Source organism: Canis lupus, chromosome 15, assembly GCF_011100685.1.
Source record: "Canis lupus familiaris isolate Mischka breed German Shepherd chromosome 15, alternate assembly UU_Cfam_GSD_1.0, whole genome shotgun sequence".
Classification (NCBI taxonomy): Eukaryota; Metazoa; Chordata; class Mammalia; order Carnivora; family Canidae; genus Canis; species Canis lupus.
Window position 1 is genome coordinate 8316511 of NC_049236.1, and position 14317 is coordinate 8330827.

Below are 14317 nucleotides of genomic sequence, written 5' to 3' on the forward strand. Positions count from 1 at the left end.
GACCTTGCCCCATCTCTGGTCCATTACTTTCTGCCCTGCTGAGAGCGTTTAAAGTCATTTTAACGTGGTATCAAGTTAAATGTAATTATGAAGGTGAATCCATTAATACCTATTTGGGGAGGATTATTTCTACAAAAATGTAACTCTTGAGAATGGTTGAGAATTTAAGAAATTTGGCTCTTTCTCTGTTCTTTTTTTTTTTTTTTTTTTTTTTTTCTTTCTCTGTTCTTTAGCATGGGGAGAGCCTTAAGTCATGGTTTCACCCTTGATCAATAATCTTTCTGTTCCACCATGGTAATTAATGGGATGTTTGGCTCTGCTATCACAAGGTTTGTTGAGCTTGTTTTGAATTATTGTGCATTATGATTCAAGTTGCAAAAAGCCCTACTCGTATTGGCTTTTAAAAAGGGATACATTGGTTCATGGACTCAAACAGGATGGAGGTATTTGGCGCTTCGAGAGTTGTTGGATTTAGGGCTCCAATCAGGTCATGGCAATATGCCCTACCCACCCTCAGGCCTCCCCCTCCCCCCCGTTGTATTGCATGGCATGAGCCCAACGCTGTGTCCTCTTGGCAACGCCCTGGTAGTTCTGTGCTGGAGGTTCTTCTCTTTGTTCTGCATTTTTTGTTTGTTGACTCCTTCTCAGCGGCCTCCCTTCATAGCAGTAAAAGTGCTGTGGTAGCTCCTCTCCCCATATCTTCCCCTCACCAAAACCAATAAAGAACAGAGGACTTTCTTCTCCCAGAAGCCCCAGGAAAAGTCCCATCATGATTCACTGGCTCTGATAGAGTCACAGGCCCAGCCCCGAGCCAATAACTGAGGTCAGGGTAACACTGATATGCTCATTGGCTCATGGCTCGTCAGAGTTGGCAGCTTCTTCTGAACCTGTCAAATGGTGGTGGGGTTGGGGGCTGGGGAGGTGGAGGGGGGCCAGGCACGGCTGACAGTGGGGATGTTACAAGGGTTAGCTCCCTGGCTAGGTGGCACCCTCTCTTACAAGGCAGCATATCACAGTAGTTGAGAGTGTTGAGTATGGAGCCTAATGACCTTGGTTCCAATATGGGTGTAGCTATGCCATTTAAGGGCTAGGTGACCTTGGACAAGTTACCAAACCTCGTTGGGCCTCAGCTTCCTCATCTGAAAAGTGGGGGATGATAGCAATGTCCCCCCTAAGATTGTCGTGACATAAATTTGATTATATATGCATAAAACACTTGGAACAGAGATTAGTATGGGATAAGATCTAAAGTCTTCACCATGACTGAGAGAGACTTAATGATCCTGAGGAGAATGTAGGGGAAATGTTCTGCATAGCAAGTATTGAATAAAGGGCACGAGGTAAAGTGATGGGAAGTTACCCCTTTATTAGCTCATCCATCTCAGTATGGACAGAAGAGCTTCCAGGTTCCGTACGTGCCCGTGATGGGGTGTGGTTTACATGGAGGAGACCTGGGGTGAGGTCATAGCTGGAGAATGCCATTAAGGACAACCCGTTGTGAGATTTGATTCACAGACATTGTTCTAGAACTTTAGACTCTGATTCATGGTTTTGCTGCCAGCCTTGGGAGCAGCAGCCGCTTCAGTTTGCGATGAAACATGCTGATTTATAAAACCATTTATAGCTCTCCTCCGTGCTTCACACAGCCATGCCACAAATGACTCAGGTTGCAACCAGAGGGGAAAGCGGGGACTGAGACTGAACTCTCTCTGTAATAGAGTGTAAATTGTCCTTTTGAATAGTGCTTTTTTCATAAATCCCACGTCTCAAACATAGTAATTAAGAGAAGCCTGAAAAACAAAAGAGGCTTGTGTTCCAGGCCTCCTTTTCAAGCCCCAAATGTTGAGTTTTCTGGGCCTGTGTCTTGGCCTGGCATCTGATTCCCCCCAGCAGCCTCCTCCCACCCTTTTCTTAGTAACAATCTCAGATCCTGGCAGCAAATGGCATGTGAAGCTGGGCACTTTTTTTATTCTACACACACAGTGTTACATAAACCTTCCTGCTTTAAAGTAATTTCTTTTGCCCTTTATCTCTTTTGTGTGCCTTTAGGAATCTGCATGGATTCTTAATGAGCCGTATCCTTGGCTGGCTATGCTCTTCCTTTTAAGCAAAACCTACTGATTTTGAATCACTTTCATCCAGGCATTCGCACACTTATCGAGGGCCTACTATGTGCCAGTTGTCTTGCCAGTTGCTGGTATAATCAGAGAGCTTCTCCCTATCCTTTTAAGCTAGTTTTCTTGTCCAAAAGAAATCTACTTTATTTTCCCAAAAAATTCTACTTTAGGCACTGCCCCCTTTTCTTTTCTTTTTTTTTTTTTCTTTAAAAACACAGTCTTAGTGAAAAGGCCTAATTCTTATTTAGTTACCTCTGTTCTAGACAGTTAAGTGAAATGAGACTGACCATTAGTTCTCCCAGGAAATAGCGGGCTATGTTACACTTCCATGTTTCCTAACATAATTCTGAGGGCCTCCTCCTCTCACTCATCTTGCTTATTTTTCTCATTTTTCTAAAGATAGGTCAACATCCTAACTCTTCAGGAAAACTTTCCTAGATCCTTCTGATCTAGATGTTCCTCCTCTTGGCTCCCTTGAGTCCACCATTCCTGGAGAAACTGTTGCAGTTGGACGGTGAGCACTGATTTACTTGTTTGTCGTCCTCACTCATGTAGAAGCCGGGCAGAGACCCTGTCCGACTAGACTCACTATCACCAGTGGCTAATAGGTAAGTCCGCAGTGAATTGATGAATACGTATTTACTGAGCACCTACTGTTGCGGTGACTGTACTGTACTCTACTAGGCTTTTGGGACACCAAAATCTTGTTTCTTTAAAGATTGTAATTTAGTGGAAAGATGCACACAAGGCTAATAATTGCATGTACTATACAATCTAGAACTGATCAGTGCTTTGAGGGAAAACAACAGGATGTTAGGAGACTGTGCAGTGGGAGGACACAGAGGTTGAATAAACAGGACTTTTGCCTGCGTAGGAATGTGGAGGGAAAATTGCAAAGGCTTTCTGGTAAGAGACTTTGAGGTGTACTAAATGAGTCAGTAGATATGTGAGGGAGTGGGGCAGAGGAGAAAGGGACCTAGCCTGCTTGGTCATCACTGGGCATCTGTTGACGTGGCTCGTTCTGTGTCCTTCTCCAGGTGATAATGCCCTGAGTCTTCTTCTTTGGAATCCAAGCCTTCCTCATTTCCCTTCTGACCTATGCCTTCTCTGGTAATGGGCATTTGACTAGTGATCATGTGATTAGTCTAGGGATGAATGTGAACCTAGGTCAAGTCTGGGAGTCTCAGCAAAAATATGAAGAAAGACACATTTCTTTCACCACTTAGGAGTTTGTGTTCAAAAGAAAAGGGAAAAGATAGATGGAGACTCATAGATTCCTGATGATTTTTTTCAGCACCTGGATCCAGCCGTGCCTAGAACTCCGTGGATACAGTTGTGTCTAAATCCACATATATAGAAGGGCACCTTGGTGGCTCAATCAGTTGAGTGTCCAACGCTTGATTTCGGTTTTTAGGGTTGTGAGATCGAGCCCTGTGCCAAGCGGGCAGTCTGCTTGGGATTCCCTCTCCCTCTGCTTCTCCCCCTCTTAGGCTCTCTCTGCCTCTCTCTCTCTCTCAAATAAATAAATAAATTTTTATAAATTCACATATGTATGGTTCTCAGCTATTGGCTAAACAATTCTCCCATCCTTCTATTTGGCTTAAGCTCATTCTCACAGGGTTTTGGTTACTTGCAACTAAAAGGGTCTCTATTAATACAGTGATTTTAACTGATATCACTCATTTGCTAAAGCCAGAGGGGGCGGGCACCTAGGTCGGTTGCTGGAGCATCTGACTCTTGGTTTTGGCTCAGGTCATGATCTCAGGGTTGTGGGATCAGGCCCTGCATCAGGGCTCCTTGCTCAGCATGGAGTCGGCTTGAGATTCTCTTCCTCTGGCCCCCAAACCCCACAGGCTCTCACTCTCTGTCTTTAAAATAAATAGATACATCTTTAAAAATATATATATAGCCAAAGAGGGTGTGGGTAAAGGTGAGCTGAAGCCACCGTGGAGGTCAGTTAGCGGCAGAGGCAGCCTAAACCCCGCAGTTCCTCTGCTGAGAGGGATTTCCCTGAGCCCTTGGGGTCTGCAGCCTCTGCCCCGAGTCCAGACCCTTGGGTCGGCGTCAGTGTGTCAGCAGCTGGGAACAGATGCACTGAGGGACGACGCTACAGAGCTTCCCGGACTCTGGCAGGGCATGGAGGCCCGGGTACCCAACGTGCTGGAAAACCACGGTGTGCCTCTGCATTGGAGGAATGAGGGACAACCCTGGTTCAAGAGCCAGCTCGGCAGGCAAACTGGTTTTTGCTGGACCTGCAGAGCCAGAAGCTGGGACTGTCGGTGGCTTCTGTGAGCACCAGCACTGGCGGGTCACAGCTGCCATCTAGCGCCAGAGGTCACCTTTTGCAAGTTGTTTACTGGTTCTTTCCAGCTGGAAGGCTCTTGAGGGCCAATTGGAAGAAGGTCATTACCTCTGTCCTTAAGTCAGGAAGAACCTGAAAATCAGATTTTTTAAAAAATATTTTATTTATTTATTTATTCATGAGACACATAGAGAGAGAGGCAGAGACAAAGGCAGAGGGAGAAGCAGGCTCCATGCAGGGAGCCCAATGCGGGACTCGATCCCAGGACCCCGGGATCAGCCCTGAGCCAAAGGCAGACGCTCAACCGCTGAGCCACCCAGGTGTCCCTGAAAATCAGATTTGTGATATTGTCTCTCATTTAGCTTATTACAGATGCCGTCCCAGAGCATAATTGATTGGATAGGGTGAAAGGTCAACCATTCCACGATGTTAACCTTCAGTCTCATTTCAAACTAGGTAGGTAGGAAGGTAGGTAGGTGATAGATAGATAGATAGATAGATAGATAGATAGATAGATAGATAGAGGATAGAAAATTTAAAAAATAAATCCTGTAATGGTGAGATTTATGATTCAGAGTTTTGGCAAGAAGCAGGTCGCGCACTCCAAAGCAGGGACTGGGGAGATACGAAGGTGTGGGAAGGAGCCCAGGGAGCAGTCAAGGCCTGGGGAAGCGTGCCACGGTTATGGCCGCAGGAAGCAACAACAACTCAGGTCTGATGGAGCAAAAAGAGGGAGAGGACCCCGCAGGGTTTGTTCTATGGAAGAGGCCACGTGACCCGTGCTACTGGGTGCCAACCACCGGTTCTTGGTTGGGTTCTTGAGAAGCACGCTAAGAGGAGCATTCACGTGTAAGTAGTTTATTAAGGGCAGATGGGAAGTGAGGTGGGAGAGGCAGGGCAGTGGAGGTGAGAGAGCCAGGCCAGGTGTGCCCCCAGGCAAAGTCCTACAGGGGTCACCTCAGCCTGATGCTGCAGGAGAGCTCCGGGGGGCTGCCTGGAAGCAGAGAGCCTTGGCATTGAAACTCTCCACCTGCCAGTCACCTCGGCGGTCAGGTGGGAAGGAAGGGGAAGAAGCATGGAAGTAACCTAGGCCCTGGGCCTTCTGAGTGTTCAGGTAGGGTGAAGGGCTGACCCTGGGGCTCTGAGAACACGGCCTGCATGTGGCCAGTAGATGCCGGAGTCAGAGGAGAACGCTGAAAGTTCAAAGGGATCCAAAGGGATCTTGGTGAAGCAACGACGTCTCCCCATGTGAGGATGGGAGCTAATGAGATGTGGGATGTCAGTTGACTCCTGAAGACCACAGGTACGTGTAGGGCAGAAGGTGATGCTCAGGAAAGATACAGGGAGAGCCTCAGGACACAATCAGATGACATTCTCAGCCAATCCGAAGGGAGCCCTGCAGCAAACGTTGACCACGAGAGGAGTCATGCACTGTGCAGGGCTGACCAGGGACTAGCACTCCTTGCCATGTCCCGCTGTCAGCTGGTAGTTGACGTGGAAGGACACGGATCCTGAAGGTGGTACAACTGGAGGCCCAGCCACTGGTGCTCCTTGAACTTGAATAACAACTTCTTTTGGAAGGGGGATCCAAACGGAGCACCTCCACAGCTGCCACACTTAATGCAACGGAGCGTATCTGGTTGCCTCAGCCATCTCCCTAACACCGAGAAGGACGAGCCTGCTTGGCAGGAGTACGGGAACAAGGGTCAGGGGAGAAATAGGGTCCTGGTGGTTCACATGAGCATATGGATCCAGCTGTGCCTGAGGCCCATCCTATGCTTGGCTTTCTTGGTTATGTGAACTAATAAATATGCTTTGCCTAAGCCATTTAGAGCTTGGGATCCCTGTTTCAGCAAAAGAAAGGTTCCTGATAATTCACTCCCTGAGCTTCATTTTACTTACCTGTAAAATGAGGCTCCCGAAGCCACCTTGCCGGGTTTGAGGAGGAAGAGGGACAATTAATGTAAAGCACAGGCACAGAGTAGCTGCCCAGTAAATAGCCTCGGACAAAGCAAAGGAGGCAAAGCATGGAATGGACATCTCTGGAAGCCCCTCTGTGTCCGGGGCTGGCCAGGGGGCTGAGTCCAGTACTCGGCAAAGACCAGTGCTGGGCTTGGACCGTCCACAGGTATCCAGCTGTAACGGAGGACTGGCCTCTTGAGTCGCTGTGAGCCTGGGGCTTCTCTGCAATGAGTGGTCCCTGACCCAGCGCGTTATTGTCCATGTAGGAGGAAAAGAAAGTCTTCTTTCTGGCCAAAGATGAAGATTCTCATCCTCTTTTTCGTGGCCTGGACAGTTCTTTGAATTTTTATTTGTTATTGTTGTTTGCAAACTATTCCTTTGGAGAAGTGTGCAAGGTTTATAACAAAATAAAAAGAATAAATATGACCACACTTGTAGCATTGTGGTAATTCCAAAGCTTTCTGGGGAAAAAAAAAAAAAGCAAACCAAGAAAGAACAAAGACTTCTAATTTATAACTCAAGAGCTATTTTCAATTTTCTGAGAGAAATGGGAAATTTTATATTTTAAAAATCTGCTGAGCTTCCCACTGCTTTTCTTCTGTTCTCCTACCAAAAATGTAAAAGCTTTAAAAGACTCGTTGGTAGAGACTCTGTGTTCTGAATGTTAAAGCAATGACGGTGTAGAGGTGGGGGCTGCTGCATCTCAAGGCTCCTCATCTCCCTGAGGAAGCTCATGTCCTAATTATTACAGAGAACAAAAAGTAGCTTTGAATAGCCATTTCGGTTCACCAAGTACTTAATAGCTGTTATTAAAGAAGCTCCTGCCTGGTCTAATTGCTTATCGTGAGGAGGGCACCTACAGGGCTCTGGAAGCATGCATAAAAGATCGTGAGCAAGATTAGAGATAGCATCAGGGCCAGTGGAAAGGGGACTCCTCCGGCACCTGCCACAGTTCGTTCCTTCTGCCGTCAGGTCAAAGATAGACTAGAGGATCTCTCCTGATTTTTCTCATTTTTTCCCTTAGGGTCAGTGGGACCCCAAAAGCCCACTTTTATGTCACTTCCCTTGTGACACAAAGAGAATGAATGGCCTTGCAGAGTGAATTGTTGCTTCCCTTGGGTACCCGTGGTAGCCAGCACCCAGCATGGCCCCCACCCATCCCTGCCTCCTGGGACATACGCCCTTCCTGAGGCCCGCCTCCACTGAGCGAGGCTGACCCATGCAACCAGAAGCACGTTGCAGAAATGACGTTGGATGAAATGAAATGAGTTACGAAGAGTGTAACTTCTGAAACTAGGCCATAAGAGACATTGTGGATTGCGTCTTGTTCTTGCTTGGATCCCCTGCTCTGCGGACGTCCAGCTTCCAGGTCATAAGGCCACTCAAGCAGTCCTACTGAGAGGCCCCCATGGTGAGGAATGGGGCACCTGCCACCAGCCAGCGTGATAGCTTTAAAAGATATCCACAGATTCTTTGATACACATCCTTTCAAGAAAGGGAGCTTAATTCCTTTCTCTTTGAGTGTGGACTGGACTTGTTGGCTCACTTCTAATGAACAGAACATAGTAGACATGATGGTTTGGGATTTCTGAGACTTAGTCATGAAAGGAATCACGAACTTACCCTTGCTATGTCTCTTAGATCACGTGATCTGGAGGGAATCCCGTGACAGGTTATGAGGACACTCCAACATCCCTGTGGAGAGATCCATGAGACAGGGGACTAGGATTTCCTGTCAGCAGCTATGTGGCTGAGTCATCCCAGAAGCATACCCTCTAGCTCTAGCCAAGGCTTCAGATGGCTGAGTCCTAGCTGACAGCTTGATTGCAACCTCCTCATGACAGCGTCTGTGCCAGAACTACCCAGTTAAGCTGCTCCTAAGTTCCTAATCATTTAAGTTTTTAATTAAGTCTCAAAAAATATTTGTAGTTTAATATTATTAGCTAAATCAGAAGAGGAAAATGTATTATTTTTCACCCTAATATGACAAAAGAGACTTTATTGTTTTTGGTTTTGTCAAGAAAAGCCAAAATTAACAATCAAGAGCTAGAACTGTAATGTATTATTTGTGGAGGCATACTGACTAATGAAACAATAAAACTGTTAAAAAATAAATGGGATTTACATACAGAACACAAAGAAGGGGCACCTGGCTGGCTCATTCAGTACAGCGTGTGACTCTTCATCTTGGGGTCGTGAGTCCTAGCATCACACTGGGGGTAGAGATTACTAAAACAAACAAACCACAAAGAAATAAATTCAAAACCAAAATAATCTTTTTAAAAATCAACAAGGCAGGGCAGCCCCGGTGGCGCAACGGTTTATCTCTGCCTTCAGCCCAGGGCGTGATCCTGGAGACCCAGGATTGAGTTCCACGTCGGGCTTCCTGCATGGTGCCTGCTTCTCCCTCTGCCTGTGTCTCTGCCTCTCTCTCTAGCTGTGTTTCTATGAATAAATAAATTTTAAAAAATCAACAGGGCATAATTAACATATAACGTTGTATTAGTTTCAGGTGTATAATGATTTGTATATGTATGCATTGCTAAATAATCACCACAATAAGTCTAGTTAGCACCTGTCATCATACAGTTAGAAAATCTTTTTTTCTTTTGAAAATAGTATTTTTAGAGAAAGATTATTGGATTAAAGAGACAACAGAAAAAGAGTGCAGCTATTTTGCAAAACAGTTTGACAATTCCTTCAAATGTTAAACATAAGGAGAGGTTTTAAGATAGCAGCCTAGGAAGATCCTGACCTAACCTCCTCCCATGGACACAACAAATCTACACCTATACTCAGAATAATCGCCTCTAAAGAGAACCTAGAACGTGGATGAACAGAACTTCCACAACAAGGGATGGCACTGAGATGGACAGAAGAGGCAGAGATGTGGTCCTGCTCAGAAAAACCACACACCAGGTGCAGTGTTCCACTGTCAGAAGGAACCTCAAATGTATAGACCTTTTCCCTGAGGAGTGAGAGATTCAAGCTCCAAATCAGGGACCCCAAACAAATCCTACACAGTAGAGATGAGCTGCAAAAACCTGTCTTTGAAACTAACAGGGAATACTTCAAGGAGAATTTCTTCTTCTTTTTTTTGAAGATTTGTTTATTTATTTTAGAGAAAGAGAGGGATAGTGTATGTAACAAATAAAGCCCCAAATTGGTAGAGGAAAGGAAATAAAGATCAGTACAGAAATAAATGAAATAGAGGCTTCAAAAAATAATAGAAAAGATTAATAAAATTAAGAGCTGTTTTTTTGAAAAAGAAAATTAAAATTGATACACCTTTCACAAGACTCATCAAGAAGAGAAAGGAGCACCTGAGTGGCTCCTGGGATTGATCCTGGGATTGGCTCTGTGCTCTGCAGGGAGTCTGCTTGAGGATTATCTCCCTCTCTCTCCCTCTGCCCCTCCCCCTGCTCACATACACTCTCCCTCTCTTTCTTTAAAATAAATAAACAAATCTTCAAAAAAAAAAAAAAAGAAGAAAAGAGAGAGCCCAAATAAATAAAATTAGAAATGAAAGAGAGGAAGTTAGAACCAATGCCACACAAATACAAAGGATCATAAAAGACCACTATGCCACAATGCCAACAAATTGGACAACCTACAAGAAATGAATAAATTCCCTGAAACGTGCAATTTACCAAGACTGAATCAGGAAGATTGGAAATTCAGACATAATGATTACTAATAATGAAATTGAATCAGTAATCAAAAAACTCCCCAAAACAAGAGTCCAGGATCAGATTGCTTCACAAGGGAATTTTAGCAAACATTTAAAGAACAGTTTATATATTTTCTTCTCAAACTATTCCAAACAATTGAAGAGGAAGGAATGCTGCCAATCTCATTCCATGAGGCCAGCATTACCCTGACACCTAAACTAGACAAAGGCATACATAAATCAATAAATATAGGCCAATATTCTTGATGAACACTGATGCAAACATTCTCAACAAAATATTAGCAAACAAAATTCAACAATACATTAAAAGCATCACATACCATGATCAAGTGGGATTTGTTGCAGGAATGCAAGGATAGTTCAACATCCAAAACTTAAGGAGATTCAAACATTAACAAAACAAGTAGGGACATAAAAATCATATGATAAAAATGGATCATATGATCATCCAACAGATGCAGAAAAGCATTGGGCAAAATTCAACATCTATTTATGATAAAAAAAAAACTCCCAACAAAGTGAGTATTAGAAGAAGTATACCTCAACATGACAAATCCACAGCTGACATCATACTCAAAAGTGAAAAGCTGAAAGCTTTTCCTCTAAGATCAGGAACAAGACTAGGATGCTCACTCCTGCCACTTTTCTTCAATGTAGTATTGGAAGTCCCAACTACAGCATTTAGATAAGAAAAACAGTAAAAGGCATCCAGAAGGCCAGCAGGAACCCCTGCCCACACATATCTTCTGACCAGAGAGTTCTGCAGGACCTCAGTTCTAGAGGAAGTAGTATGAGGTCTCATTTAACAAGCGGACCAAAAAAAAAAAAAAAAAAAACAAGCGGACCAGAGCTCACTTAGTTACAACTTGCCACATTCTAGCCAAGGACCAAATGCTCCCTGCAGGCAGGAGAGCCTCTGCAGACAAGTGGCCTGAGGGATAGAGAAGCCAAAACACAACAGCAAAGTGCATGGAGCACACACCAGACACACTCCCTGAAGCACCAGGCCCGGGACACCGTATGACCTCTTCTTCATAAAGCCATTACTTTCAGGAGCAGGTAACACAACAGGCTTTCTGACACACAGAAGGCAGCAGAGACTTAGACAAAATTCTAAGACAGAGGCATTCATTACAAATAAAAGAACAAGATAAGGCCAGAGATCTAAATGAAATAGATATGAGTAACATGCCTGATAGAGAATTTAAAGCATCATATAGGATACTTGCTGGGCTTGAGAAAAGAATGGAAGAGATCAGGGCAACCCTTACCACAGGCATAAAAGAGTTCAAAAGAATCATCCAGAAATGAAGAAGGTGATAACTGAAATTGGAAACAGGCTTGATGCAATGAACAGAATGAATAAGTGATTTAGAAGACAAAATAATGGAAAAAATGAAGCTGAACAAAAAAGAAAAAGAATTATGGAACATGAGAATAGACGTTCAGAACTCAGTGATGCCATCAAATGTAATAACATTCATGTTATAGGAGTGCCAGGAGAAGAAGAGAGAGAAAAGGCAGCAGAAAATTTATTTGAGGAAATAATAGCTGAAAACTTCCCTAGTGTGGGGAAGGAAACAGACATCCAGATTAAGGAAGAACAGAGAACTCCCATCAAGGGGCACCTGAGTGGCTCAGTGGTTGAGAGTCGGCCTTGGGCTCAGGTCATGACCCCGGGATCCTGGGATTGAGTCCTGCATTGGGCTCCACACAGGGAGCCTGCTTCTCCCTCTGCCTGTGTCTTTGCCTCTCTCTGTGTGTCTCACGAATCAATAAATAAAATCCTAAAAAATAAAAAGAACTCCCATCAAAATCAAAGTGACACCAAGACATATTGTAATTAAATTTGCAAAATATAATGATAAAGAAAATATCTCAAAAGCAGCAAGACAAAAGAAGTCCTTAACTTACAAGAGAAAACTAATAAGGCTAGCTAGAATTTTATCAACAGAAACTTGGCAAGCCAGAACAAGGGAGTGGCACGATATGGGTGAGAAAAATCTGTAGCCAAGAATATTCAGCAAGGTTATCATTCAGAACAGAAGGAGAGATAAAGAGTTTCCCAGACAAACAAACACTAAAGGAGTTTGTGGTTAGTAAGCCAGCAAGAAATATTAAAGGGGACTGTGTGACTGTAAAGGAGACCAAAAGTGACAAAGACAAAGGATCAGAGAAAATCTCGAGAAACAATGACACAGCAAGTAATAAAATGACACTAAATACATATTTGTCAATAATTACTTTGAATGTAAGTGGATAGGCAGCCCAGGTGGCTCAGCGGTTTAGAGCCACCTTCAGCCCAGGTCGTGATCCTGGAGACCCGGGATCAAGCCCACATCAGGCTCCCTGCATGGAGCCTGCTTCTCCCTCTGCCTGTGTCTCTGCCTCTCTCTCTCTGTGTCTCTCATGAATAAATGAATAAAATATTTTTGAAAAATGAATGTAAATGGACTAAACTCCATTCAAAAGACATACAGCATCAGAATGGATAAAAAACCAAGACCCACCTATATGCTGCCTAAAAGAGACTCATTTTAGACCTAAAGACACCTGCAGATTGAAAGTGAGGGGATGGAGAAACATTAATCATACAAATGGATCTCAAAAGAAAGCCAGAGTAGCAACACTTATATCGGACAAACTAGACTTTAAAACAAAAACTGCCATGAGAGGTGATAATAAGGACAGCCCATAAGAAGATCTTACAAATGCACCCAACATGAGGACACCCAAATATATAAAACGATGATAACAAACATAAATAAACTTATTGATAACAAGATAATAATAATAGGGACTTTAACATCCCACTTACAGCAATGAACAGATAATCTAAACAGAAAATCAACAAGGAAACACTTTGAATGGCACACTGGACCAGATGGACTCAACAGATATATTCAGAACATTTCATCCTAAAACAGCAGAATATACGTTCTTTTCAAGTGCACATGTAACGTTCTCCAGAATAGATCACATACTGGGTCACAGATCAGGCTTCAACAAATAGGAAAAGATTGAGATCACTCCATGCATCTTTTCTAATTACGACACCATGAAACTTGAAGCCAGCTACAAGAAAAAATTAAGAAAGACCATAAATACATGGAGGTTAAACAACATGCTACTAAACAATGAATGAGTCAACCAGGAAATCAGAGAAGAAATGGGAAAAAATAACCAGGGAAATAAATGAAAATGAAAATACAAATACAATGGTCCAAATGTCTGGGATGCAACAAAAGCAGTTCCAAGAGGAAAGTATATAGCAACACAGGCTTACTTTAAGAAGCAAGAAAAATCTCTGATAAACAACCTAATCTCACTCCTTTAGGTGTAGTCTTTATTATATTATTTTATTAGAAAAAGAACAACAGGGTAGCCCCAGTGGCTTAGTGGTTTAGTGTCCGCCTTCGGCCCGGGGTGTGATCCTGGAGGCCCGGGATCGAGTCCCGCGTCGGGCTCCCTGCATGGAGCCTGCTTCTGTCTCTGCCTCTCTCTCTCTCTCTCTCTCATTCGCTGTGTCTCTACTAAATAAATAAAATCTTTAAAAAAAAAAAAAAGAAAAGAAAAAGAACAACAAACGAAGCCTAAAGCCACTTGATATGTCATTAGGGAAATGCATATTAAACCAATGAAATTCTTTTTTTTTTATAAATTTATTTTTTGGGATCCCTGGGTGGCGCAGCGGTTTAGCGCCTGGCCCAGGACACGATCCTGGAGACCCGGGATCAAATCCCACATCGGGCTCCCGGTGCATGAAGCCTGCTTCTCCCTCTGCCTATGTCTCTGCCTCTCTCTCTCTCTCTCTCTCTCTCTGTGTGACTATCATAAATAAATTAAAAAAAAATAAATGTTACTTTAAAAAAAATAAATAAATAAATAAATAAATAAATTTATTTTTTATTGGTGTTCAATTTGCCAACATATAGAATAACACCCAGTGCTCATCCCCTCAAGTGCCCCCCTCAGTGCCTGTCACCCAGTCACCCCCACCCCCCGCCCTCCTCCCCTTCCACCACCCCTAGTTTGTTTCCCAGAGTTAGGAGTCTCTCATGTTCTGTCTCCCTTTCTGATATTTCGCACTCATTTTTTCTCCTTTCCTCTTTATTCCCTTTCACTATTTTTTATATTCCCCAAATGAATGAGACCATATAATAAAACCAATGAAATTCTAAACATCTGTTAGAATAGCTAACTTCCATGACATTGATGATCCCAAATGCTGGTGAGGATGTACAG

At 43.6% G+C, this 14317-nt stretch overlaps 1 long non-coding RNA gene across 1 annotated transcript; it reads left to right on the top strand.

Annotated features, from left to right (window-relative positions):
* Positions 1–221: 221 nt before the first annotated feature.
* LOC119877014 lies at positions 222–6812 on the top strand. The gene is made up of 2 exons (XR_005370199.1): positions 222–1666; positions 2517–6812. It is a non-coding gene; the product is annotated as an uncharacterized LOC119877014 (long non-coding RNA).
* Positions 6813–14317: the final 7505 nt, after the last annotated feature.